This window comes from Syngnathus typhle, linkage group LG3 (assembly GCF_033458585.1).
Source record: "Syngnathus typhle isolate RoL2023-S1 ecotype Sweden linkage group LG3, RoL_Styp_1.0, whole genome shotgun sequence".
Taxonomy (NCBI): Eukaryota; Metazoa; Chordata; class Actinopteri; order Syngnathiformes; family Syngnathidae; genus Syngnathus; species Syngnathus typhle.
In genome coordinates this window covers 13024168-13029167 of record NC_083740.1, presented here as the reverse complement: position 1 = coordinate 13029167, position 5000 = coordinate 13024168, and the positions used below count along the sequence as shown (strand labels likewise).

The window sequence follows — 5000 nt, the reverse complement described above, 5'->3', positions numbered from 1 at the left end:
CTTAGCGGTGGATCACTCGGCTCGTGCGTCGATGAAGGACGCAGCTAGCTGCGAGAACTAATGTGAATTGCAGGACACATTGATCATCGACACTTCGAACGCACTTTGCGGCCCCGGGTCCGTCCCGGGGCCACGCCTGTCTGAGCGTCGCTCGAATATCAATCGGGAGCGAAGGGAATCCCGGGCTCCGTCGGCGCGACTTCCGTGCAACGTTCGCGCGGCTGCCGCCTTCGTCCCGGGCCCCTTCACCAGCTCCCGCGGTTGGGGGTTCGCAGGACGCGCCCCTCGGGCGCGACCTTCGTCCCCTTAAGTGCAGACCCGCGACGTCCGCTTCCCCGTCGACCCTCCCGCACCGGGTCCGGGCGCGGCTGCCGGTGGAGTTAGCGACCATCGCGCTGCCCGCGTCCCGTGTTCCCACCGCGGTCGGTCGGCGCGGCGGCGCCGCGGAAAGATCCAGCGAGCCCGGCCCCGCACCCGCCTCGGCGGAGGGGCCGGCCGCGCCTACTACCCCCTCATTTCCGACCTCAGATCAGACGAGACGACCCGCTGAATTTAAGCATATTACTAAGCGGAGGAAAAGAAACTAACCAGGATTCCCTCAGTAGCGGCGAGCGAAGAGGGAAGAGCCCAGCGCTGAATCCCCGCCCGGCCTCGGGCGCGGGAAATGTAGCGTACAGAAGGTCGTTGCGCCCGACGCCGCCCGGAGGGGGCCCGAGTCCTTCTGATGGAGGCTCTGCCCAGGGACGGTGTGAGGCCGGTAGCGGCCCCCGGCGCGCCGGGGCGCGGTCTTCTCGGAGTCGGGTTGTTTGTGAATGCAGCCCAAAGCGGGTGGTAAACTCCATCTAAGGCTAAATACTGGCACGAGACCGATAGAGGACAAGTACCTTAAGGGAAAGTTGAAAAGAACTTTGAAGAGAGAGTTCAACAGGGCGTGAAACCGTTGAGAGGTAAACGGGTGGGGACCACGCAGTCCGATCGGGGGATTCAACCCGGCTGGGATTGGCGGCCGCCTGGGGCGTCGCGGGGGGCTGACCCTTTCGGGGGCCTGGCCTTCACGCGTGCGTTCTCGGAGTCGGACGTCCCCGGGCCGGGCGCACTTCCCCCGTGGTGTGCGTCGCGACCGTCCCTGGGTTGGCTTGGAAGGGTCTGGGGCGAAGGTGGCGCGGGCGGCGGGGCGGTGCGGGGGGGCCTCCGGGCTCTCCGGCCGTTTCCGCACCCGCGCTGTACAGCGCTTTCCTTACTCCGACTTTGCCGCTTCCCCCCGGGGACGTGGAAGTACTTGCTGCGCCTTCCGAACTAGGACGGGGCCCCCTCGCCCCAGGCGCGGCCGAAAGGCGCGGACCGTTCTCGGTGCGCGTTGGCCTGTCGCGCCGCTAGGGCGGGGATCGGTCGTCGAAGTAGGCGTCAGGGGTCCGCGGCGATTGTGGCAGCCCACCCGACCCGTCTTGAAACACGGACCAAGGAGTTTAACGCGCGCGCGAGTCGGAGGGCACGAACGAACCCCTATTTCCGGCGCAATGAAAGTGAGGAGCCGGCGCGCGCCGGCCGAGGTGGGATCCCGGCCCCTCCCATGGGTCGGGCGCACCACCGGCCCGTCTCGCCCGCAGCGTCGGGGAGGTGGAGCTTGAGCGCGCGCGATGAGACCCGAAAGATGGTGAACTATGCCCGGGCAGGGCGAAGCCAGAGGAAACCCTGGTGGAGGCCCGCAGCGGTCCTGACGTGCAAATCGGTCGTCCGACCTGGGTATAGGGGCGAAAGACTAATCGAACCATCTACACCCTGTTCCAAATTATTATGCAAATTGTATTTAAGTGTAAATAAAGATTAAATTTTTTGTTTTTAAATTAAACTCATGGACGCTATTCAGTGTAAGGGCTCTTTGGATAACTGAGAGCAATCTCAGACACCGGTGATGATTCCCGGCCAGTTGAGCCCAAAATTAAGGAAAAACTACTTAAGAATGGCGTTCCACATTATTAAGCAGATGAGTTGAAGTTCGCTTTGAGCAGTGGCGGACGCAAACCCACGCCGGGCAGGAGAGCTCGGAGGGCGGCTATGCTTTCAAAGAGGCCGGGCCAGCTGGAAGTCGGGCCAAACAGGCTTCCATAAAGTACCGGGCGCAAACGCAAACCCACGCCGGGCAGGAGAGCTCGGAGGGTGGCTATGCTTTCAAAGAGGCCCCGCCAGCTGGAAGTCGGGCCAAACAGGCTTCCATAAAGTACCGGGCGCAAACGCAAACCCACGCCGGGCAGGAGAGCTCGGAGGGCGGCTATGCTTTCAAAGAGGCCCCGCCAGCTGGAAGTCGGGCCAAACAGAGTTCCATAAAGTACCGGGCGCAAACGCAAACCCACGCCGGGCAGGAGAGCTCGGAGGGCGGCTATGCTTTCAAAGAGGCCCCGCCAGCTGGAAGTCGGGCCAAACAGGCTTCCATAAAGTACCGGGCGCAAACGCAAACCCACGCCGGGCAGGAGAGCTCGGAGGGCGGCTATGCTTTCAAAGAGGCCCCGCCAGCTGGAAGTCGGGCCAAACAGAGTTCCATAAAGTACCGGGCGCAAACGCAAACCCACGCCGGGCAGGAGAGCTCGGAGGGCGGCTATGCTTTCAAAGAGGCCCCGCCAGCTGGAAGTCGGGCCAAACAGGCTTCCATAAAGTACCGGGCGCAAACGCAAACCCACGCCGGGCAGGAGAGCTCGGAGGGCGGCTATGCTTTCAAAGAGGCCCCGCCAGCTGGAAGTCGGGCCAAACAGAGTTCCATAAAGTACCGGGAGCAAACGCAAACCCACGCCGGGCAGGAGAGCTCGGAGGGCGGCTATGCTTTCAAAGAGGCCCCGCCAGCTGGAAGTCGGGCCAAACAGGCTTCCATAAAGTACCGGGCGCAAACGCAAACCCACGCCGGGCAGGAGAGCTCGGAGGGCGGCTATGCTTTCAAAGAGGCCCCGCCAGCTGGAAGTCGGGCCAAACAGAGTTCCATAAAGTACCGGGCGCAAACGAAAACCCACGCCGGGCAGGAGAGCTCGGAGGGCGGCTATGCTTTCAAAGAGGCCCCGCCAGCTGGAAGTCGGGCCAAACAGGCTTCCATAAAGTACCGGGCGCAAACGCAAACCCACGCCGGGCAGGAGAGCTCGGAGGGCGGCTATGCTTTCAAAGAGGCCCCGCCAGCTGGAAGTCGGGCCAAACAGAGTTCCATAAAGTACCGGGCGCAAACGCAAACCCACGCCGGGCAGGAGAGCTCGGAGGGCGGCTATGCTTTCAAAGAGGCCCCGCCAGCTGGAAGTCGGGCCAAACAGGCTTCCATAAAGTACCGGGCGCAAACGAAAACCCACGCCGGGCAGGAGAGCTCGGAGGGCGGCTATGCTTTCAAAGAGGCCCCGCCAGCTGGAAGTCGGGCCAAACAGGCTTCCATAAAGTACCGGGCGCAAACGCAAACCCACGCCGGGCAGGAGAGCTCGGAGGGCGGCTATGCTTTCAAAGAGGCCCCGCCAGCTGGAAGTCGGGCCAAACAGAGTTCCATAAAGTACCGGGCGCAAACGCAAACCCACGCCGGGCAGGAGAGCTCGGAGGGCGGCTATGCTTTCAAAGAGGCCCCGCCAGCTGGAAGTCGGCCGGTGGCGGTCGGCCCGTGGCCGTCGGGGAGTGGCGCTTGGGGCCGGCGGCGGTCGCCTTGTGGCGGTCGGGGGGTGGCGCTTGGGGCCGGTGGCGGTCGCCTTGTGGCGGTCGGGGGGTGGCGGTCGGGGCTGGCGCTTGGGGCCGGTGGCGGTCGCCTTGTGGCGGTCGCCTTGTGGCGGTCGGGGGGTGGCGGTCGGGGCTGGCGCTTGAGGCCGGTGGCGGTCGCCTTGTGGCGGTCGCCTTGTGGCGGTCGGGGGGTGGCGGTCGGGGCTGGCGCTTGGGGCCGGTGGCGGTCGCCTTGTGGCGGTCGCCTTGTGGCGTTTGGGGGGTGGCGGTCGGGGCTGGCGCTTGGGGCCGGTGGCGGTCGCCTTGTGGCGGTCGCCTTGTGGCGGTCGGGGGGTGGCGGTCGGGGCTGGCGCTTGGGGCCGGTGGCGGTCGCCTTGTGGCGGTCGCCTTGTGGCGGTCGCCTTGTGGCGGTCGGGGGGTGGCGGTCGGGGCTGGCGCTTGGGGCCGGTGGCGGTCGCCTTGTGGCGGTTGGGGGGTGGCGGTCGGGGCTGGCGCTTGGGGCCGGTGGCGGTCGCCTTGTGGCGGTCGCCTTGTGGCGGTCGGGGGGTGGCGGTCGGGGGGTGGCGGTCGGGGCTGGCGCTTGGGGCCGGTGGCGGTCGCCTTGTGGCGGTCGCCTTGTGGCGGTCGGGGGGTGGCGCTTGGGGCTGGTGCTTGGGGCTAGTGCTTGGGGCTGGCGCTTAGGGCTGGCGTCCGCCTATAGTGGTTTAATTTCGGGAGGAAGATTGATTTTCGCCCCAAGCCCGCCGCTGGGGAAAATTCTAGGTACCAGGAGTGGATTTTTTTTGTCCACTCAGGAGGGGGACGTTGACTGGTTTGGTGTCCGGGGGAAAGTGCTCTTTTCTCGGCCAGGAGAAAGATTAGACTCCCAGCCCGCCGCTGGAGAAAATTTTAGGTACCAGGAGTGGATTTTTTTTGTCCACTCAGGAGGGGGACGTTGACTGGTTTGGTGTCCGGGGGAAAGTGCTCTTTTCTCGGCCAGGAGAAAGATTAGACTCCCAGCCCGCCGCTGGAGAAAATTTTAGGTACCAGGAGTGGATTTTTTTTGTCCACTCAGGAGGGGGACGTTGCTCCTTTCGTTGTCCGGGGAGGGTGCCTGGTCCCCGGACTGGCCTCTTGCGCGCTCCCGCTGTCATTCTCCGGAGACTAAGTTATACTAAGGGGAGGCTGCCTCCTCCCGCCAGCCGCCCGAGGATGCTGCCTCATCCCCGGACGAGCCTCTTACGCGCTCCCGCTGTCATTCTCCGGAGGCTAAGTTATAGTAAGGGGAGGCTGCTGCTGCCTCCTGCCGCCCGAGGATGCTGCCTCATCCCCGGACGAGCCTCTTACGC

The 5000-nt window shown here is 64.6% G+C and overlaps 1 protein-coding gene and 1 non-coding gene across 2 annotated transcripts in view; one reads left to right on the top strand and one right to left on the bottom strand.

The window, feature by feature from the left end:
• LOC133152094 (5.8S ribosomal RNA) overlaps positions 1 to 150 on the top strand; it is a 154-nt gene extending 4 nt beyond the window's left edge. The window contains exon 1 of the ribosomal RNA XR_009714061.1: positions 1 to 150. This exon is cut by the window's left edge and continues 4 nt beyond it. This is a non-coding gene — a ribosomal RNA (5.8S ribosomal RNA).
• The window catches only part of LOC133151093 (multidrug and toxin extrusion protein 1-like), a 306257-nt gene that overhangs the window by 172960 nt on the left and 128297 nt on the right, over positions 1 to 5000 (bottom strand). The window lies entirely within an intron of this gene.